Genomic DNA, 23,423 nt, shown 5'->3' with positions numbered 1-23,423 from the left:
GTGTGTGTGTGTGTGTGTGTGTGTGTGTGTGTGTGTATGTGTCTGGCTTCTCTACTCTTATAAGTTACTTGAGACTTGGGGACTTATTTTTGGTATAATTATCCTTCTTTCTCTAAGGTTAAACAAATACTCCTTGACATGAAAATATACTTATTTTGCCTGACCAGGCGCAGTGGATAGAGCGTCGGACTGGGATGCGGAGGACCCAGGTTCAAGACCCTGAGGTCACCAGCTTGAAAGCGGGCTCATCTGGTTTGAGCAAGGCTCACCAGCTTGGACCCAAGGTCGCTGGCTCGAGCAAGGGTTTACTCCGTCTGCTGAAGGCCCACGGTCAAGGCACATATGAGAAAGCAATCAATAAAAAACTAAGGTGTCGCAACAAAAAACTAATGATTGGCCCTGGCCAGTTGGCTCAGCGGTAGAGCGTTGGCCTGGCGTGTGGGGGACCCGGGTTCGATTCCTGGCCAGGGCACATAGGAGAAGCGCCCATTTGCTTCTCCACCCCCCCTCCTCTCTGTCTCTCTCTTCCCCTCCCGCAGCCAAGGCTCCATTGGAGCAAAGATGGCCCGGGCGCTGGGGATGGCTCCTTGGCCTCTGCTCCAGGCACTAGAGTGGCTCTGGTTGCGGCAGAGCGACACCCCGGAGGGGCAGAGCATCTCCCCCTGGTGGGCAGAGCGTCACCCCTGGTGGGCGTGCCAGGTGGATCCCGGTTGGGCGCATGCGGGAGTCTGTCTGACTGTCTCTCCCCGTTTCCAGCTTCAGAAAAATACAAAAAAACAAAAAAACAAAACAAAACAAAAAACCTAATGATTGATGCTTCTCATCTCTCTTCATTCCTGTCTGTCTGTCCCTATCTATCCCTCTCTCTGACTCTTTCTCTGTCTCTGTAAAAAAAATAAAAAAAATAAAAAAAAATATATAGTTATTTTTCTAGATTTGGAATGAAAACATTTTAACACTATTAGCAATACTTTTTCAATAAACTTTCCTCCAAAACTACAATTATACTTTTTTTTTTTTGGTTGAGATCCTTTTTGTTGTTTGTTTTCCTTCCATGTCTCATTAAGTGATTAATTGCAAAAGTGAAGACTATTATAAATGAGATTTTATTTTCCATTTGTATTAATACTTTTAAAAATACTTCCCTTATCCATATGCTTAAAAGATGTCAACTTAAGAGGAAACAATCCAAGTATATTCATAATTCTTGCTAATTAATGTCAAACTTTTCCCCCTTCAATTACATCACACACCTGTTCACTGTAAATTTCCTTAGCAATTTTATACCATATTAACATTGCCCAGAACTTGGACACACATATGAGGTTTTTCTGAAATTTTAATTATTTTCAAATTAATTTAAATATTTTGAATAATTGCAAACTTACCCATATGTTTAATACAATTGAAGTTTAAATTTCAAAAAATTATGAAATTTTCCTAAGGTTTCAAAAGACAACATATGGTCTGCTTCTATAAATGCTCCAAAAATAGTTTTTAAAAATTTGTTCATTGAAAATCTTCCTGTTTGTTTAAAATCTTATCATTCTATGATTAGCGGCTTTTCTCACGTGTAGCAGTTTACAGCCTTCCAAGGTAAAACCTGGGTTTGTTTGTCTGCCCAGCCCACCTTCTGCTAACTTCCCCTCAATCAGGTCCCATAGTTCTGGCCACTGTTCCCCACTTCCCTTCTGTCTGACTCAGCACTCCTTTTGCTGTAGGTTGTGCTATTTACTAACATCCAAATGCCTATTAAAACACCAAATGTTTAAGGCACTTTACAACATTAGGACATAAAAAAGAACAAATCAGATAATAATTGATTCTGTTGTGACAATCTATTGGGATTTGTAATGTTCAAAATAACCTTTGTAAAACAGTATAAGAGGAGATCTTGTTCATGTTGGCAAAATGAGATTTCCATTTTTCTCACAGTCAGCAGTAAGCCATGTTTAAAACACGTTAGCTTTCATATAGTAGCTTCTGCTGCATAGTGACTTAGGCATTTTTGTAAGTTATTGGTGGTTATTCTATGGAAACACTATAGAGGTGACAGGGAGACAAAATATATTAGGTTTAGACAGGCCTATATGGTACTTTAAAAACAATTTATCCTGTTTTGCATCTGCAGGTGGTCTATGTCAAAATAATGAAAAAATAAATTAAGATCAAATAGGAACTCATCTAAGCAACATAAACTTGATCTAAAGAACCAAACTCTTAGGCCAGTCCTTGCTTGCTCACCATTCTCAGTGATTGTCATTACAATAGAGGAGGATAGGATAACCACCTGGTTATAAGATCACCTCTTATCCTATGTTTTACAAGTGTTATTTTGAAACAATGGGAACATAAAGTAGTTAATGTTGGTAGATAGTATCTTTTAAAAAATTTGTCTATTTCATGTAAGTTTATTGGTATAAAGTTATTGATAATATTCCCTATGATCTTTTAACTATCTGTAGAATCTATGATGATGCCCCTTCTCTTATTCCTGATTTGTATCTTGTCTCTTTTTTTCCTAATCAATCTGACTTGAAGTTTATCAATTTTGTTAATCCTCTAAAAAACACCCTTTTTTCAATTAATTTTTCTGTTTTATATTTTATTAATTTCTGTTTTTATCTTTACTATTTCCTCTATCTCTCTTTTTTTTTCAGAGACAGAGTCAGAGAGAAGGATAGATAGGGACAGACAGACAGGAACAAAGAGAGATAAGAAGCATCAATCATCAGTTTTTCGTTGCGACACCTTAGTTGTTCATTGATTGCTTTCTCATATGTGCCTTGACTAGTGGGCCTTCAGCAGACCGAGCAACCCCTTGCTCGAGCCATCTATATCTCCTTTTACTCTGGTTTTAGTTTGCTGTTTTCCCCTCTCACTGCTTAAGGAAAAAGCTTTGGTCATTGGTTTGAAATATTTCTTTTCTAATGTAGGCATTTAGTGCTAAAAATTTCCCAAAGTGCAGCTTTAGCTGTAAAGCCAAGGATGTCTGTAATACAAGTGAGAAGCTACCCAGCTTGCATCATAAAACAATATACCCAGCAGTTTCCCAATAGCACTGCATATGACATCCACTCCATTGGATCTCCTTCCAAGAAAAACTGCACTAGCTCTTTTCTGGCAATACTCCCTGGATATAATCCATTGAAGGTTAGTGTTACTGACTTTTATGCTTTCGAGTACCATATTGAAATAAGGTTCCAGTGTGTTGCCCAAAAAGAAGACTAGCCCCAAGATGGAGACAAATTGAATAGGTACTCAAGCACTGGTGCTTATGTGCATGAATAGTCACCTGGGATACAATGATCACAGTTCTCACCATTAGTTAAGCAAATACTTTGACCCTGGCTGTGCATTAAGAGAGTTATTATTTAATTTAATCTGCACAGTCATCTGTGAAATGGTTTGCCCTGCTCTAATATAATTTTTCCCTGTAAATAAACTGAGTCTTCTACAAGCCAGGTAATGTGTTGAAGGTCTTCAGGTACAATGTGGCCAAGTTGGAGTTTACTCTCAGGTCTTCCTAACCAAAAAGCCACAATGAAATACACTTCCACACTGCCTCCAGTATCGGTTCGCAGGCATGTCTTGGCTATTTGGGAGCTGGTATGATGAAGATGGCTTCAAATCACTAGGGAGCGGAGAAACAATGTGAGAGAGTCCATCTGAGAAGTCTCAAAATTCTCTCCATTTTGCAAAAATGCATCTTTGACTTCAGAGTTGCTGAGGAGATGTTGTTTTGGCACATATGATTGCAGCGACAGCAGCTGTGGTCACAGAGGTAGCCAGCACCTATGTGGCACTTATGATTACATCTTAAAGAAGCTCTCCTGGTACCTGTGTTCACTGCTACTGTTTTCTATTACCTATGAATTCACATACACACCTTGCAGGTAAGGTTCCTGGTACACTGCCTTGCAGCACCTGCCCTGGGAGGCCACAGATCTCAGTGAAAGACAAGGCAGCACAATTGGAGTAATACGATATCCAGTCTTTCCTAGGCGAGGTCCGTGTTTACCAGATAATTACTCATTGTAAACATGTCTGCATACAGTGACTTATTAGAGGCTGTTATCTACCATTTCTGTCTTAAAATCGCTATGTTCACTTGAAATGAAAGCACTCCATTACTTATTTCTTTTACGTCTAGTCTAAACCTTTGTTCAAATTTGTCTGCAATTGTGGAGTTGTTTAAATTAGTGTAGGCTTTTTTTATTGAGTGTCAAATACACTCTGGGGATAGACTGGCCTCACAGTTACCCAAAGTACTCGGCCAGGTTTTGGAAATTTGTGATACAGAGAAACACTATTGTTAATAAAAAGTTTTTGTTATTAAGAGCTTATCTGAAATCCCTCCTCTTGCCTTCTGACTTCCCTCTATGAGCTGCTTGAGGGTTTGGTTCTTCTCCTTTGGGAGGGTAAGAGTTTTGTTCCAGAATGTGAGCTTCTTGGAGAATTAGAGCCATTTCCTTAAAGTGCTAGGGTGGAATGACCTTCATAGAACAGGCCGGGCACAGTCAGCTGATATTTCAAAAATGGCAGAAGCCTGCTGATCATCCCCTGTCTCCAAAGAACACTTCAAAAAGCATAGATAATCCCTCAGGCCATTTAGCAAGTGTCTAGTCACCCCTGGAGCTCTAATTACATACATGCATATTCAATCCACTGACCCCAGATAAAAGGCTGGGTATCATGTTATCCCCAAAGCACCTTGTCTTCCAATTAGATATGTGGCCTTGGTTGCAGGTGTAAGGCATGGGGCAGGAAGTGTGCCCCCAGCTTGCCTTGAAGGAATTGAAATACCATTAAAGAGAAACCATGAAATCTCCTCCACATGTTTGCTTGTGCAATGGCTTAGTCTAATTCTTAGGATGAGTGACACGTGGTAACAGTCTTTTCCCTCCACTTTTTCCAGAGCCAGGGAGATCTACACCATCAGAAACTCATGTGATCAGAGGGCCAATGGCAACTTGGGAAGCCCTCCAAGTTTACCGCCTGCCTCTGAGCAACACTGAGGGGGCACCACTACCATCTCGCAGAAGGGAAAGGTCTGCTCCACCCATTAGCCTCTTAAGGGATCGTGAGTTTGTGTTCTTTTTTTGGCCAGAAGGATTGTCACTGTCAGCTGCCCTCCTTGGGCCCAGACTTGCAGCTGGTGCCACACCTTGCAATCCACCTGAGTGCAGTGCAGCTGCAATGGGCAGTTTCAAGCCCGTGCAAATGTGTGCCCAGCAGCTCCCTGCCTTTCATCTGCAGGACTTCTTCCCAAGACCCAGAGGACAGCTTTGTTCAGGTGCACAGCTCTGGAGCAAACACCCTTGGGGACCCTCAACTCAGGGGAGTTGGTACTCAGTGAGGAATGTCAGCTTTCTGTCCACTGGGTTGAGGATGGCGAGTCATGTCCTTCCCAGTCCCACAGGAGGTCCTGGAGGAGTTGAGCCCAGCTGCCCACTGGGGGAGCCGGACCAATAAGACTTGCTGGGTCTTTCTTCCCTTTTGGTCTCCCTCTCTTTGTCCCTCACTCTGCCTCCTGAGAGTCCTCTCCTCAAAACTATCTGCATCTAAACTTGTATCTCAGGTGTTGCTTTCAAAATACCTCAAACTAAGACAACATCCCAATGTCCTTGAGGTTGGATCTGAAGCAAACGCAATGACCATTGCTAGGTCATGTCAACTAATTCTCCCTCATTTGATAAAGGGAGAGGCAGGTCAATTTATTTGATTACACAACTTACCTGCCTATATGAATGAATGGATGGCCCTGTATTTCTTTCCAATGCCATGGGAGTACGAATGCTGCTTCCTGCAAATGTTGTGTGTTACCACACTGGGGTTCAAACCTCACCCAGGACTCTTTCTTACTCAAGACCTGCCTCTTCTGCTCAGCCTATACCACCTCTCTCTAGGAGGCTCCATCCCCCAGCTAGTGGTCAGGGATCCCTGAGAATAGCAAAGGCCACTGGAAAGCCTCTCTGTCACTAGCCTCTGTTCCTTGGGTTCTGTCCCAAAGAGCAATTTGGGGAGCCCATTGCTCCTACAGCTGTTTGGTTCTCCTGCTGGAACCATTGTTGTTGTTCATCTGGCCAGTGAGAGAAAGAGCCACCCTCTGTAGAAGGCATGGAGGTGATGGAGCTAAGTGGAGGCTGAGCCATGAACTTGGTCAAGTGCCACATAATTGGGCCATGCTGGCCATGAGTGGGACTCAGCAAATACTGCCTTCCCCAGAGAGGATGTCATAATAATGGTGTTAAAATGGATGTTACATGGGGGCTTTAAATGATTCTTAGCTTTACTGAGGCATTATTTCCATATAAAATTAAGGCATTTTAAGTGTACACCCTGTACACTGTATACACACTGTGTAATGAATGTTGGTGATTTTATATAGCAGTCATCCCCACTCATCAAGACATGGAACACTTTCAGCACCCTAACAATGTCATTGTGTCCCTTTGTAATTGATCGCCTCTTGCCCTCTGACCCATAACAACTATGGGTTACCTTTATGTCCCTATAGTGTTGTCTCTTCTGGACTTCTACAAAATAGAATTAAGCAGTGTGTAATTCCTCAGCTCCATCCACGTTGCTGCTGTGTTAACATTTTGCTCCTTTCTAGTGCTCTGTGGTTTTTATCCACAGGGTACTCCAGACTTCGTTTATTCATTTCATATCTGAGGGGCACTTGAGTTGTCCCAGTTCTGGGTTATCTGAATAATACTGCCCTAAAACGTTGGTGTTTGAGTGTTTCCATGGACATGTGATTCTTCTCCCTTGGGTAAATGCCTCGCTGTGGGGTTGCTGGGCCCTGTGTGAGTTCATGTGGTACCATTCCGCCACATGGTTAGACCACCCTGCATTCCCCCTGGTCCTATGTAAGAGTTCTAACTCCTCCCCACCCTCACTGACCTGGGGTGTAGTTCGGGTATAGTTCACCCATTACTTGCTGACTTCACCCATTCTAGAGGGAGCGCAGTATTTTTCAGTGCGGTTTATGTTTGCATTTCTGTGATGACTAATAATGCCGAGCACCTTTTTATGTGCTCACTGTTCAGATACAATTGCTCCTAAACAATATGCTAAAATATTCTCAGAGAATGCCCTGAACCTAAGGTAGATGTTCTTACTATTCATTTACAGATGAAGATCGAAGGCCAGTAGTGGCTAAATGACTGACCTCAGTTACTAGGGCAGAATGGAGAAGATTGAGGCATTCTACAACAGTGTGTTTTTCACTAGGGCCACATGCTCTCAAGTGCTTGGAACAACTGCTTTTCAAGGGCTTTGCGGATATATATTAGTGAATTGATACTGTGACAGGCTGGTGGCACGCTTGACATATTTTGATAGTAATGTCAAAATTAGTCAGTCATTCAACATGGCCAAGTATTTTGTTCTTTTAAGCCATTGAACCTCTAACCATTTCTACCAGATTTAATAAATGGCATTGTCACATGTTTCATTAATAAGTACTGGAAGTTATTGTACTGTGCAGTATACCTTCCACATGTTGGCCCACTTGGGGTTTGCAGGGAGGAAGCCTAGCACTTATCGTTCACATCCTGGGGAGCAGGTGGAAAGACCTCGTGTCACTCACTACTCCCTCCCCTGTTCAGTGATGCACAAAATGCTTTCTGCCTTAGTAGAGTCAGTGCTTGACTTCGATCTTAAGGCTTAGCATGTTGTGGAAGTAAATGCCTAGTATACAGAGATACTAAAAAGGAGCCCAGTGACATCAGAGTCCTGTAGGACTTAGGGATGAGTGTTGGGGGAAGACAGAGTCAGGTGAAGTGTGGTTTTTACTCTCAAGAGTAAGAGCAAAAAGCCGAACATTTCAGGCTTCCTGGGCCAGCCGCTGGGAAACACAAAGGCAGCCAGAGATAGAATAATGTTCCAAACTATCAAAAAAAGCAATTAAGACTGTTGGAGACCCTGGCTGGTTGGCTCAATGGTAGAGCATTGGCCTGGCATGTGGATGTCCTGGGTTCGATTCCCAGTCAGGGCACACAGGAGAAGCGCCCATCTGCTTCTCCACCCTTCCCCCTCTCCTTTCTCTCTGTCTCTCTCTTCCCCTCCCGCAGCCGAGGCTCCATTGGAGCAAAGTTGGCCTGGGCACTGAGGATGGCTCCATGGCCTCCACCTTAGGCGCTAGGATGGCTCTGGTTGCAATGGAGCAATGCCTCAGATGGGTAGAGCATCGCCCCCTGGTGGTATGGCTGGTGGATCCCGGTTGAGTGCATGTGGGAATCTATCTCTCTGCCTCCCTGCTTCTCACTTCAGAAAAATACAAAAAATAAAATAAAAAAAGACTGTTGGAGCCACGGTTTCAGAATTTTCTATATTGCTTGATTCTCTGTTACCTCCTGTGCTTGTTATTTTTTATGACTTTTGTCTATTTTTCATATTTTTTTAAAAGTGAAAATCTCTAAAATCAAACAAACACATTTAATTTTAAAACTGTAGGAGAAGGGCCCTGGGAAATGGATAATCTTAGGTAAAGAGGAAAAGGCCTGTAAGGCAAAAAGAAAACTAATCTACAACTTGAGGGAAGATGGAGATTCATACAATGGTGACTGGTCACGTGTGTGCAACTGTGTGCGTGTGTGTAAACATGTGTATGTGTGCATGCTGTATGTTTGTATGTGTGAACAGATATGTGTTGGGAATTGAGGGAGGGAGGGTTCAAGTTCGAGTTCTCCAAGGAAGGGCATCACTTTGGTTCTCTGTGGTCATTTACTCCTTGGAGTGAATTAATTAATTCATACATTGAAACCATGTTTAGTGAGGACAAGAAAGAGTTTTGGGTAAAAAGGGGGTTCACAAAACTCTGGTTTCACATCTTTGTTAATGTGCATTGTGCTTTGCTTTCCTTTCAAACTGCAGATAAAGTCACAGTCTCTCTCAAAAGTCCATGGCTCATTGCCCCAAATCAAAGAATCTTTGATACATTATTCCTATAAAATGTCTATAACTTGTTGCTGTCCTTCCCACTTGCACCATCAGGTTAGCCTGCAGTTCCACATGCCATCTGTCTGCCAGGCTGTGGCAGCCGCTGAGAGTCATTGAGGGAGCTTTCACAACTGTGTCACAGGTCTGCCCCTGACACTCCTCTGGGAAGCAGCCTGGGTCCTGGGCTCTTAGAAATCGTCTCAGGTGATTCACATATACAGCAAGGTTGGGGACACTCATTGGGAGAAGAAATGGGTATAAAAACAGCAGTCGCAGGATCACAGAACCCAAGGAAATGACTCGAATGATGAGAAAGATGGCAATTTGGGGTTTATTTTTCCTTGAGTAGCATTACTTGGTTAATTACTCAGGTGTATTTTTTGCTTAGCTCACTCTTCTAGTGTTCAAATGCGAAGCCCTAACCACAGTTGGAATTCCACACTGTCCCTAAGAAGGTAATTCCCGTGACAAGGGATGGACCTCCCAGCATTCCCCTTTACAGCACTTCAAAACAGGCCTCATAACTGAGGTTTATGTTTGCAACTCTTTGCATGAGTACAGACTTTTCAGGGAAATGAGTGTTGAGATGTGAAAAAAGAGGTGATTCCTTCAGATCATTTTTATCTTGTTTTAAATATTCAAACATCAAAACTGGTAGATAAAGTTTTCATGGGAAGCTGTGCATATCTACTAACCACAGCAAAAGTTATAACTCTCTGCTACCTATAATAAAATAATTTCAATTGAAAATTAAAAGCCAGGATGAAAATGATTGGTTTTGCACCATTGTGCTGTACTCAAAAACTTTTATACAAACAGTACCTGAGAAAGTCACATTATTGGCTATAAACAGGCTATGGATGACTTCCCATCCCAACTCATTTCCAGACCTGGTCAGGGCCGCAGTGGCTTTCTATTTGGTCAGTTTTGGCTATCAAGGACTTGTTTCTTTATAATCTGAGGTGACTCCCTTTTCCCAGGCTCCTTCGAAAACCACTGTGTGGATGCATATCAGCCCATGGCCCCACATAACCAGGCAGCCACTGCAGCCTGGACCTCAAGACTGATGAGTTTAGGGTATCAGAGATGTTAAGGTGATTGTGGTCTAGGCTGGCTGCTGTTTCCTTCTGGATGTTACATGCATTGGGTCACATGGACTTCAAGGTTCCCAAAAGTCTTGGGTGTCATTCCTCTACCAATTCCAATGCACTTTTAGGTTGGGAGGTCTGAGGAGGTGGAGGAGGAGTAGGCAGGAGAAATGGCAATACCCTGGGGAAGGTGGGCCCCACCACAAGTCCACACTGAGTAGACTTTGACTAACTATATCCCCTAAGTTACTTTCTTTTCTGAGATGCCATGGAAAACATTACCTTTTAAAAAATAAAAAAGTCTATAAAAGAAACAACAAATGACAAGTGTTGGCTAGAATGTGGAAAAATTGGAACCCTTGTGCACTGTTGGAGGGAATGTAAAATGGTGCAGTTTTTATGGAACACAGTGTGACAGTTCTAAAAAAAAAAAGAAATGCAGAATTACCATGTGATCCCAAAGATTTGAAAGCAAGAACTCAGAGATATTTATACACCTATATTCATAGCAGAATTATACACCTATATTCATAGCCAAGAGGTGGAAGCAGCCCAAGTTTCCACCAGCAGAAGAATAGATAAACAAAACACAGTACACACATACAATGGAATATGATCCAGCCTTAATGAGGAAGGGAACTCTGACACCTGCTACCACACGGGGGAGTCTTGAGGATGTTATGCTCAGTGAGATAAGCCAGTCACAAAGCGACAAATACTGTGTACTTCTGCTTATATGAGGTACTTAGAGTAGTCAAATTCATAGAGACAGAAAGAATGGTGACTGCCAGGGGTTAGGGGGAACAAAGGGGAGAATGAGGAGTTAGTATTTAATGGGGACAGGGTTTCAGCTTTGCAAGACGAAGAGCATTTGTGGAGGGAGATGATGATGGTTGCATAACAATGTGAAGGTACTTAATGACATGGACTCTCAAACTGCACACTTACAAATGGTTAAGACGTTAAATTTTAGGCTGATATATTTTTCCACAATTTTCAAAAAAGGAAGGCAGCTCTCATATCAGTGAAATATGAGCTCTCATTGTGGAGGAATCATTTCTCTCTTCACTCTGGGTGGGGGGCCCCTGTTATTAAGTGCACACATTTCATGGGTCACTCCAACCTTTCATCACAAGTTGTCTTTCTCTTCACGTAGTGGGTCCTGTCGTCAGCATTCTGCAGGATCTAAGGTGGGAATAGCATTCAGTTTGCGCAGCACAGTCTGGACCTTTGCATATTTCTTCTTGCATTTATTTATTCAGGTTTTTACAATTGGCTTGTGAACAATATAGGGGTTGGGGTACTGACCCCTTACTCAGGTCAAAACCTGTGTATAATTTTTGACATTTCAAAAGCTGACTTACTAATAGCCTATTACTGACTGGAAGCTTCACTGATAACATAAACAATTCATTTACACATAGTTTATGTTATACACCTATACTGTCTTCTTACAACAAAGTAAGCTAGAGAAAAGAAAATCTTATTAAGAAAATCATAAAGAAGAGAAAATACATTTACAGCAGTAATTGAAAAGACTCTGCATACAAGCAGACAGACTCAATGCAAGCCCATGTTGCTGAAGGGTTGGCAGTGCTTTTCCAAACCATGACACTCTAACTCCACCAGAACCAGAGTTTCTCTCCGTCGGGCGCTTCAGCATCATGAAGTGAATGTCCAAGGCCACCATGCTTCCTGGAGGCTTGTATCAGTTTATTTGGGCTATGCTTAATCTGTAATGTTCAGAGCACTTCTTACTTTGGAGTATCATATGTACACATATGTCTAAAGGTAACTTTTGTAAAGCTGTTCCCTTGAATGAAGCTTAAAGTGCACTATAAAAATCTATCTTATTAATTTTCTCACACGGTCATGGAGTAGGATGGGAAACACTAGGATTCTTCAAATTATGAATAAATAGAGAGATTATGCAGTCAGGGAGTGGAAAATACCAGAAGGAATATGTCTTCTTGGACCGCAACACTCCACCCCCTCTTCCAAGTATGCTACAACTTTTTCCTTAGTCTAGAGACTGGAGATATTTACAACGAGTGGTTGAAACTTTAATGAAATGCCCCGTTAAAGACATACTTAACCCAAGTTGGATTACATTTTCAACTCCAGGCACATTGTTCTCATGGAATAAGTGGATGAGTGCAGAAGCCAGGTTTCTGGTTCACAGAAAACTTAAGTTCTGACTATATATGTATTTTTCACAGTCTGAACAAGTAAACATAAAAACTGGCATTTTTTTTTAACTTAATGCAAAATAAGCACAAACTTTCATTCCTTTTAGAGAATCTCACAGGCATTTTCAGTCAACTCACTAACAAAGGTAGCAATGGCTTAAACATTCTGCTTATAAAAAGCAACATTATAAAGTGTTCTTAAAGGTCTGCACTTCTTGAGTAAGCTCTAAACTACTGAAAAATTCCGTTCACAGTCTGGGGGCAAAAAAAAAATTTCAAACGCTAAAAACATGAGATTTTTCTATTATACTTCTTCTTGGCCCAAATGCCTTCTGGGGAAAGATTTTCATCGCTTGGTTATGGTTTCTATGTAATTAGTGGGGAAACCCAAAGCTGCTGGCGCAGTTCTCCACTGTTCCGGTTCTAGCCCAGGTTGGCCACCAGAGGGTAGTGTTGTCATTCACTAGCCTGTGGAGATGACAGACTGTAAGAGTACACTACATTCTGATTATTATTTTTTGATTTATAAAGCGTCATTCCTCCTTAGGGCTCCCCACCCCTCAGCTGTTTGTTTCAGAGAAAGCGAGCAGAAGCACTCGCAAGCAAGGCGAGCAGCCCAACAAAGTGTAAGGGGGTCTGATGGGAGAATGCAGGCAGACATCTGTACTGAAACCTGCGGACAGAGGGATCCCCGAGCTGGGGCGGGTCCGCCGCAGGAGTATACGTGTCTGCAACCAGCAGGACAGCCACCTCGGCCCCTGGGGCGCAGACGGGAATGCGCTCCCGCGAAAGACACAAGAAAGACCAGCTCTGACGTTAGCAGTCTAAACATTCCCATCTGAGACCTGCTGGGCCCAGCTCAATCATTGTTTCAGTCCAGCCCTGGGACTGGCCCCGGAAAGGCCTGCTCAGCCCGCAGGGAGCAGGACAGGCCCCTCACTGTTTAGGGAACCGGTGCAAACCCGGCAGCCCTGAGCAGAGGTGGGGATGGATGCTGGGAACTACTCAGCCCCGGGATGGCGCTGGGAACAGGGCGGAGGTTACAGATGGAGCCTTTTTATGGACAGCTGAAAGAAATTATAAACACGATATGCTACAACATGGAAAGAGGGTTAAGTCATTAATGGGGGCAGATCAGAGGGGAGTATGTTGATGGCAGAATAATAAAAGTCAAGAAGCTTGATAAAAATGACAGCCCTTGGAGTCCAAGGGAAGCTGGGAATTGGCAGGTTCCTACCGGACAACTGGCGCTGTGCCCACCTCCAGCACAGCCTGTGCGCCTGCTCACTTTGTTCTAAGTCTCCTGTTTTATCAAACATGCTGCCATAGCTCCTAGTTGATGTTCAGCAAGTTTCCCGACCATCTAGCAAAGTAGGCATTGTCTTCAGCATTTTACAGATGAAGAGACTGAAGGTCCGATGTTCAGGATTCCATGGCTGATGAGATGAATACAAGAACTGAAGCAAAGCCCTGTGGCTCTAAGACAAGAGGCCCCTTTGCTGTACTGTGCTGGCTTCCCAAGGCAATGTGGATGGATAAGCACCCAGAGAGAGATGTGCGCGTGCACCTCTGCATGGAGGCCCAGGAGGATGCACGCCTTTACCCCGGCTGTGTTCTGTCCGCTGGGAGGAGACGAGTCCAGAACGGGGTGGCCTGTCTGCACTCTGTCTGGACTGGAGTGTGTAGTGTTCCCAGTCGGTGTCCCCAGGTCGCTGTGAAGAGATTGGACCAAGAAGCTCCTGTTTGTCTGAAAAAGGCAAGGGAGGGCTGAGAAGCCGCAGCCCAGAGGGGCAGGGAGAGACCTTGCTGGAGAGCACCTTCAGGAGCCTTTTGGCACAGGGCCTGGAGGAAGGCCACAACCATTGTCGCCAAAACCACAGCAGCATGCACATGTGGTGAAAGAATCAAGGCAAACTATACATGAGAAAAACACTGCACTGGACACAACTGGCTTGGAACCTTTTAGAGTCCTTTTATTCTTTAGTTATTTTATTTTTAAAAGCAAGACTATCATTCTGATTTAGATAGAAAAATCTCTGTCTGCTACAAAATTGCAAGCCCTGGGAAAAGTCTCCAAGAATGGTTTATGTTACAGTAAAACAACTACATGTTCATGTAGTTGTGAAATGGTGACCGGAGTGTGGATAGAAAAAGAGGTTCCATGGAAAGTAACTTACAGAATGATCTGGTCATAAGTTCCTAACTGGAGAGGTCAAGATGAGTAGTCACACTCCAGGCATATAACGTTTTACTAAGTAAAAAGGCTTATCTTTGACTTAAGCAAGCTCTGTCCATTGTTTCTGTGGGTCTAGGTTAACACACCTTTGACATGCCTCTTTTCAGACTCTTCTTTCTAAAAACTAATAGCCCTCAAGACAGCAAATAATCTTAACTATCTTGTAATTAATCCCTACCTTGCCTTCTCCCACCTCCATTTAATGTTCCTATGTTCCCTCCTTAACTGCAAATGCATAAAGGAAACTGCAAACTGTTATTCTCGGGAGCATCTGAGATCTTGTCCCCTGACATAGGTCTTCAGTTTGACTCAAACTCTCATAAAAATTCTTTTCAGGTTTGGAGGCTTCTTATGTGGACAATACTATCAAAACAAGGAGAGAAAGATTGTACCTCAGGAGAAGGGTGATGGGAAAATGGAGGTGGGCAGGATCCCCTTATTCCCCAGAGTAGCAAGGTGGGGTTCTCAGCTAGGAGTAGAGGAAGGAAGGCTGGGAGGGGGATCTAGAAAGACTTGCTGATGAAGTTGTGAATGAGCCCAGAACGGATTACAGCCTGTTGGGCAGATAAAATATATTATGCTCACTTTGTTAAAGACGGCGTTGTCCATGTGGAAGCCCTGTCGCCCAGGTGATATTAATGTGTGTTGGGGGCAGGCTGTGGGCAGGCAGGATCCTTGTAGCCTGGGGCTTGGTTTTAGGACTAAGCCTTTCCCACCCTTTTTGATATGGGGTGGTGCAATCCCATCATGCCTCAGATAAGTGACTTTGTATTAGAGACTTCCCTATTTTGTATATTGGATTAAAGGTTTTGATTTCTGCACTATAAAGTGGGGCAGACCAGAGCTTGCTCTCCCTCAGTTCCTGAGATTAACATTAGAGCAGAGAGCAGAGAGGGGCTACATGGAGGCCAGGAGAAGCAGCCAAGATGGTGGAGTGCTGAGTGAGAAGCCAGTTTGTGCAGAGTTTGTGCAGGGAGAAGGAAGGAGATGGGGAACAGAGGTGAGTAAGTCTGGTGAGCTAGAAACCTTTGATTCTAGGAAACACAGATAAGTCAGTAGCTTTGTGAGCATTGAATGAGTGGGTCTTGGAGCCTAGTGTGTGTTTTACTTGCCCACCAGGTACAAGCAAGGATGAAAGCTAATGGCCCACCAGTTTGTGGCTCTGTTGTTTCATTACCTTCTGTCCGAATCCAGTGTGAACCTGCATGGGCCAGGCGGCTGTGATGGTGGCCGTGGCTACTTGCTTTACATTTGGCGTAGTCTGTGGCAGGATTTGATACAGGTCGGCAAGGAGCCACCACCACCTTTGAGCGGTGGAGAGAGGACTGGCTACTGTTATGGTCCCCATGGCTGTCCTTTTGGGGGCCATAAGCTGGCTGACTTTTACAGCCATGTGTGAGGAAACTGAGAGCTCTGTGGAAGAGGCTGCCCAGGACTAGCAGGCCGAGCAGTGGAAGGAGCTGGAGCAAACGTGGGAGAAAGAGTAGCCGACCCTGGAGCTGGAGGAAGCACTGAGAAGGAGGCCAACCAGGTTTGTGAGATTCAATTGGAAATACAGCAGCTGCTGGAGGAGGAATCACAGGTTTGTGAGTTGCAGTTTGCCCTGGACATTGTGGAGAGCCAGCAGCGGCGGGAGGCCGGGGCTGAGACCGAAGCTGGAACTGCAAGGTCTGCGGAGCAGAAGGAGGCAGCAGCCCGGGACTCGAGCCCGGCAGCGGGAGCTGGTGTTTTCAGTTCCTCTTTGGAGGATGAGGAGAATCAGGCTGGAGTTGCGATCCGCAGTCTCCAAAAGATGAGAGCCCAGCTGGAAGGAGCACCTACTACGGCCCTGGTAGGTCTGCGATTTGGGGACATAAGGGTGAACGCCATCATGCTCCCTGGAACAGAAATGGAAATGCTGACTGCCATTGCCATGTGCCCCTCTTTGGGACAGTGTAAGTCCTGCCAGGATGGCAGGAATGAGGGGGGTGGCTGACGCCCCATGTGCATGGACTGATTTCCTGGACTACAACTGAAGTGGGCACTGGCTCCTTTGTTGGATGGACTTACGGATTTTGGACAGTGTGAAATACCCTGATGAGGGGCGGCTTTGCTGGAAGCACTCCCCTGCCCCAGGAAGCTTTTCCCATGGCTAGAAAGAAGGCCGAGAACATTTTGCGCTTTGGGCAAAGTGCTCAGAGACTGGTTAAGTGTACCTTTGTGATTGTTGAAACTGTATGATTTGTGCTGTTGTAATTTGTGTAATGTGCCTAATTTCCTTGCACAGGGATGCCGGGGGTATAGATTGTGGGTAGTAAAGTGAGCATAGGGGTGGATTGTTGGGCAGATAAAATATATTATGCTCACTTTGTTAAATATGGTGCTGCCCACATGGAAGCCCGTCCCCCAGGTGATATAAATATGTGTTGGGGGTGGGCTGTGGGCAGGCAGGATCCTTGTAGTCTGGGGCTTGGTTGTAGGACTAAGCCTTTCCCACCCTTTTTGATGTGGGGTGGTACAATCCCATCATGCCTCAGATAAGTGACTTTGTATTAGAGATTTTCATATTTTGTATATTGGATTAAAGGTTTTGATTTCTACACTATAAAATGGGGGCAGAATGGGAGCTTGCTCTCTCGGTTCCTGAGATTAACATTAGAGGAGACATCAGAGAGGAGAGCAGAGAAAGGTCACGTGAAGGAGGCCAGGAGAAGCAGCCAAGATGGCGGAGTGTTGAGTGAGAAACCAGTTTGTGCAGAGTTTGTGCAGAAAGAAGGAGATGGGGAACAGAGGTGAATAAATCTGGTGAGCTAGAAACCTCTGATTCTAGGAAACTCAGATAAGTCAGTAGCTTTGTGAGCACTGAATGAGTGGGTCTTGGAGCCTAGTGTGTGTTTTACTTGCCCACCGGGTGCAAGCTAGGATTAAAGCTAATGGCCCACCAGTTTGTGGCTCCATTGTTTCATTACCATCTGTCTGAATCCAATGTGAACCTGCATGGGCTGGGCGGCTGTGATGGTGGCCATGCCTACTGGCTTTACAGTCAATAACACATTTAATTGAGCTGAAGCATTTCATAGTTTGGTCTTTAGATTTACCTTACAGGGTGGCCCTTGCGTTTCTGTGAAGGTGAGTGCCTTCCTGGCTGCAGTTTCCTCAGCCCGCCCCTACTGTCTACCTTTCCACTTTGGATAAGGCTTGTTTCTAATTTCTTTACATCCAGGAAGAGCCTTATTTTTATTATCCCTTCTCTACAATATCTCATTCCCATTAGTAGCAAAAATGAGAAATATTACACTTTCTGTCTCTAGAGGGCAAGATTCCAAGGATGTGGTTGAGGAGATGGTAACCATATTCATCTTCATGCTTCCTTGATTTGTGGGGAAACAGAACTTTGAGAATCTCCCTCTGGCTAGCTGACTACAAGTAAAAGCTACCACTCAACCTGGGCTTAAGACTAGCCAAGCTTTCCGTTAAGGATGTTCAATACTGATGACAAATGCTTTGAGCCAATCTTATTAGCCCATTTTTTCTAAGAGGAAATAAAAAAGTTCAGTAAGTTGTTCAAGCATACACAGTCGGTATCAGGATCTGAATCCAGGTCTCCCAAACTTCAAAGCCTGTGTTTGTTCTGCATTACAGCTCTTCTCTCCTTTCTTAAGTCACATCTCCATAACATGTGAGATGGTTTCTGGGAGAGATGTCTATAGAAAGATTCCCATGTTTGGACAGGAAGAATTAAGACTCAGCAAGGCTTACTTAGTACAAACACAGGCACACGTGCACACCCTGTAGCAGCATGGGACTAACACCCTGCATTCTGAAGTGTGTGCACATGAACCTGTGCTGCTCAGAACTCAAAGTTGAGCAGCTTAACCACATTTGGTCTCCAGAACAATCTGTGAAAAACTATTTTGTTTTTATTATTGTGCCAAAAAAAAAGTTCTAATTTCAATATGCTTTTCTGAGTCAGATGAGAGAGGTAAACTATTTGGCTATGAAATGGTACTTGTGAAATCTCAGTGGAAGGAACTGTAAGTTGATTTTAATGCATGTTTACTAATGGTTTAATAATCCTAAGGAGAACTGACTGGGCCATAATAATTAATGAAGAATTTTCATGGCATGCTCTGTAAATGCTGATGTTCAAGGAGTTCAGGTGATTAAATAATGAAACAGCTGCTTCTGGGGCTTGTATTAGTCAGTAAAAGTGGGTTGTGCTGCAGAAACAAAGAAATCCCAAGGTCTCAGTAACTCAATATAAGTTCTTACTTATCAAAACCCAGGTCAGCCAGCAGTCAGGGCAGCTATCTTCTCAGAGGTGAGCAGGGACCCAGGCCACTTCTGTCCTGTGGCTCTGCCATCTGGAGCACATGGCTTCTACTACTGCCAAGGGGAGAACGAGAATTTCCAGAAAGCAGGTGAGAAGCTTTCAAGAACATATTCTAATGCCAAAATTAGAGGTTTTGTTTCCATACCACTCCAGGTAGGACAACTAGTTAGTGCCATGGTGCAAGTCAGAGCTCATCTTTGCATTTTTTTGCATGATATCTTCATTCTCTCTCAGATATATCAAGATATTTTGAGATAATTAAATAGCTCTAGAATTTTTGAAGCAGAATTCAAGTCTGTGATAACAAAGACTTGTAAATGGGTATAGGGTAGAGCTTACCCTAATCCAGGATGATCTCACCTTGAGATCCTTAACTCAATTATATCTGCAAAGACTATCTTTCCAAATAATGCCACATTCTTGGGTTCTTTGTGGATATATTTGGGGAGAGTCACAATTCAACCCATTATAACCACAATCTAGGAGGAACAGATGTTAACACTTTTTCACAGTGGATGGAGCATCAACCTGGAATGCTGAGGTCGCCGGTTTGAAACCCTGGGCTTGCCTGGTCAAGGCACATACAGGAAGCAACAAGCAAACAATAAACAACTAAAGTGAAGCTGTGAGTTGATACTTCTCGCTCCTCACCCCTTTTTCCTCTCTCTGTAAAATCAATAAATAAAATCTTTAAAAAAATTAACAGATATTACTAAAAAATGGAAGTCTTCTCCCCTTTTCTTGGTCTCATTTCTTCTCCATACTCTGTGCTTTTATTCATCCTCTACCTCCTAAAAGCCTACACTGATTAATTTGATGTGTATCCTTCACTTTGTGTTTTTATATCTTTACTACACTTATATTTTTCATAATGAAATTATAGCATTGTTTTAAATAAATGTTGTGTTTAAAGTGGCATCTTATTGATCCATTGTTTAAGACTATTTTTTATATTCAACATTTTGTTTTTCAGAGCTGTTCAACTGGAAAGACATAAACTCAATTATACATCTTAACAAATATTTTTATTCTATGAATATGTTCTTTTTATTTATTGGCTCCAGTAATGTTGGCAAATAAAAATGTCTTTTTTTTTCTTATGAACTAGTTAGTGTCAGGGTTCTCCAGAGAAACAGAACCAATAGGATGTGTATGTGTGTGTGTATATATAAAGTAATTCTATATCTTTCTATTTATATCTAAATATAGATATAGATATGTATAAATATATAGAGTAATGTCTATCATCTATCTCTCTATCATCTATCTATTTATCTAGAAAAAATTATAAGGAATTGACTTACATGATTATGGAGGCTGGCAAGTCCAAAATTGGCAGGTAGGCTAGTAGTCTGGAGACCCAGAAAAAATTGTAGTTTGAGTCCAAAGGATGGCAGGGTTCCCTATTTCTCAGAGGAGGTCAGTATTTTTCATAAGGCCTTCAGCTGATTAGATAAGGCCCACCCACATTATGGAGGGTAATCTGCTTTACTCAAAGTCTACCATCCAAAAATTACCTTTCCAGAAACATCTAGTGTAGTGTTTGATAAAATATCTGTATACTGTGGCCTAGCCAAGTTGACACATAATATTAACAATCACACAAACTGATTTTTGAATCACATTCTCATACGAGTTTCCTTGTGTAACTTCCTCTAGGAGAGTGGTTTTCAGACCAATGGTCAGGGACATTAAGGGATCACAAAATGGGTCCTGATTGGCTTTTTTTTTTTTTTTGACAGAGAGAGAGAGACACACACACACAGAGAGAGACAGATAGGGACAGACTGGAAGGGAGAGAGATGAGAAGCATCAATTCTTCATTGCTCCATCTTAGTTGTTCACTGTTTGCTTTCTCATATGTGAGTTGACCAGGAGCTACAGTAGAGCGAGTGACCCCTTACTCAAGCCAGTGACCTTGGGCTCAAGCTGGAGACCATGAGGTCATGTCTGTGATCCTAAGCTCAAGCCAGCGACCCCATGCTCAAGCTGGTGTGCCCACGCTCAAGCCAGTGACCTTGGAGTCTCAGACCTGGGTCCTCCATGACCCAGTTTGACGCTCCATCCACTGTGCCACTGCCTGGTCAGGCCTGACTGGCATTGTATATTTGGAAAATCAATTTGATTTTTAAATTATAATTATGATGGTTTTTGATATACAAAAATAAATAAGTACACACTCTTTGTGAAATATTCAAAGCAATACAGAAGTGCAAGTAGAAAGAGTTGATATTGCCATACTTTTAAAATTTGTACGGTGAAAAGGGGCACTATATTTTCTTAACTTGCTTTTCCCTGATTGTGAGAAACTTGAGCCTTTCTTCAATTACTATTGACCAATTGGGTTTCTTTTAAAAATCACATAGATTCAGCTAGAGTTAGGCTCTTTTCCTAGACCCAAGACAACTTCTGTCCCCTCCCCCTTAGGAGCAGACACATTTATACCAATTTTCAGAGTGCTGAGGTCAGTTTATCCTTGCACCCTCAGTGCCTTAACAGGATCATCCACATTTTGTAGGATCAAACTCAATCACAAATATTTCAAAAAACATGCAGCATTTATTGACCTACTTATGATTACCACGTTTCTCTCTGCCCCTCTCTATAGCACCCATCTCTTTTCTGTTATCCATCGGACTGGATAATTCAGGCTTGCTCAACCTCAACATTATTGATGTTGAGGCTGTATAATCTACACTGGGGATAGGAGCTTCCTGTGCATTAAAAGATGTTTAGCAGCATCCTTGGCCTCTACCTATTAGATGCCACTTAACATCCCCTCCTCTGTTGTGAAAATAAAAATGACCTTCATACTTTGCCAAATGTTCCATGCAGGTAAAATCATTCCAAGTTGAGAACCACTGACTTAAAACATCAGAATAAAATACCAGTTGCAGATATTCTCAGAGTAAAGACTTACTCATTCACCCAGCAAGCACTGAAGCAGAAAGGAGATAGGTGTTTAGAAACACCATCTCATCATCATCTCACTTAACCATACTGACATTGCCTTTTTTTCTAGTTGCTCTATATTTTTAGATTCTGGCCAGGGTTTATCTTCCTGCTATATTTAATTTTATTTATTCATTTTTAGAGAGGAGAGAGAGAGACAGAGAGAAGGGGGGAGGAGCTGGAAGCATCAACTCCCATATGTGCCTTGACCAGGCAAGCCCAGGGTTTTGAACCAGTGACCTCAGCATTTCCAGGTCGATGCTTTATCCACTGCGCCACCACAGGTCAGGCCCTCTTCCTGCTATATTTAGAAGGAATAATTTTACTCAAGACAAATTGAGAGCAAATATAGAATCTGTCTTTTATTTCTATGGCAGGAAATAAGAGTAACCTAAAAAAAGATTTTTGCTTAAATTTTCTGTCTTCTTAATTGAATTTCCTCTTTTGCTTTCACAGTCCGGACTAGGTTACCAGATATTGCATTTTGCCTTTTGATGTTAAGGAGAGCTTCAGGCAACCAAGATTCAAAAGAGCTAGAGTCTACCCCTGTGTACTAGGCAGATAGATATATGCCAATCACTACCACCCAAGCCAAAGTTAAGGACCTAAAAGATACAAGTGTTTTCCAAAGCACAGAAAATGCATATCATGAGGTCCACTCAGAGAATATTTTCTACTCTTACTTACAGAAAATCTTTCTCAGTGTCTGGACTTGTAGTTTAGCACATGTTAATAAGTTTGATTACTGGTTTTCCCTGCAGATGAAGAAAGAGGAATGTCACCGGCAAGTATACTGACAGCTGAGAAAGAAGATTGTTTACACTCTGATGGGAGAAGACAAACAACAACAAAACAAGAACAATAAAATCGCTAACTCAAGACCTCGAAGCCTCAGCAGTCTGATGCTGTCTAATACGTAGAGTGAACAGCCGTAAACACTTCGTTGATATGTTTATAATAATGACACTGAGCCATTTTCAGAATGTGAAAATCAATTGGTTCTGGTATGATGGTTGCACAGTAATATGAATATATCTAATGCCATTTGAATACTGACAGTTAAAAATGATTTGTATGGTAAATTTTATGATGTGTATATTTTACCACAATTTAAAAAAGTCAGTTATTAAGAGGGCTGGGAAGGTTGTAATATATTTCTGGAAAAAAATTGTAACCAAAACGGTTAAGATTAAAGATGAAAATGCTCTGCTTAAAAGAATAAGCAATAGCTCTCTTGATGATTTGCTCATGAGTAGTCTCTCCTTTACCAAAGAAGTTTGCTCCGCTATGATGTCACCAGAATTAGCTCAAAAATAGCAAGTCATCACATTCTAATGGGAAGAATTGGATGCTGGAATTTTCGAGGACTGGCTTTCATTTTTTTTTTTTTGTATTTTTCTGAAGCTGGAAACGGGGAGAGACAGTCAGACAGACTTCCGCATGCGCCCGACCGGGATCCACCCAGCACGCCCACCAGGGGGTGACGCTCTGCCCCTCCGGGGCATCGCTCTGTCACGACCAGAGCCACTCTAGTGCCTGGGGCAGAGGCCAAGGAGCCATCCCTGCTCCAATGGAGCCTTGGCTGCGGGAAGGGAAGAGAGAGACAGAGAGGAAGGAGAGGGGGAGGGGTGGAGAAGCAGATGGGCGCCTCTCCTGTGTGCCCTGGCCGGGAATCGAACCCGGGACCTCTGCACGCC

At 42.9% G+C, this 23,423-nt stretch overlaps 1 protein-coding gene across 5 annotated transcripts in view; it reads left to right on the top strand.

The window, feature by feature from the left end:
- Nucleotides 1-22,772, top strand: part of MYLK4 (myosin light chain kinase family member 4) — a 147,466-nt gene extending 124,694 nt beyond the window's left edge. For all 5 annotated transcript variants that reach the window (XM_066376933.1, XM_066376934.1, XM_066376929.1 and 2 more), the window contains one exon: nt 22,488-22,772. The gene's annotated coding sequence lies outside the window, so the exon portion shown is untranslated. The remainder of the gene's footprint in view (nt 1-22,487) is intronic.
- The last annotated feature ends 651 nt before the right edge of the window (nt 22,773-23,423 follow it).

Source organism: Saccopteryx leptura, chromosome 3 (genome assembly GCF_036850995.1).
Source record: "Saccopteryx leptura isolate mSacLep1 chromosome 3, mSacLep1_pri_phased_curated, whole genome shotgun sequence".
NCBI lineage: Eukaryota > Metazoa > Chordata > Mammalia > Chiroptera > Emballonuridae > Saccopteryx > Saccopteryx leptura.
The sequence above is the reverse complement of the archived record's forward strand: the minus strand, read 5'-3'. Positions and strand labels throughout refer to the sequence as shown.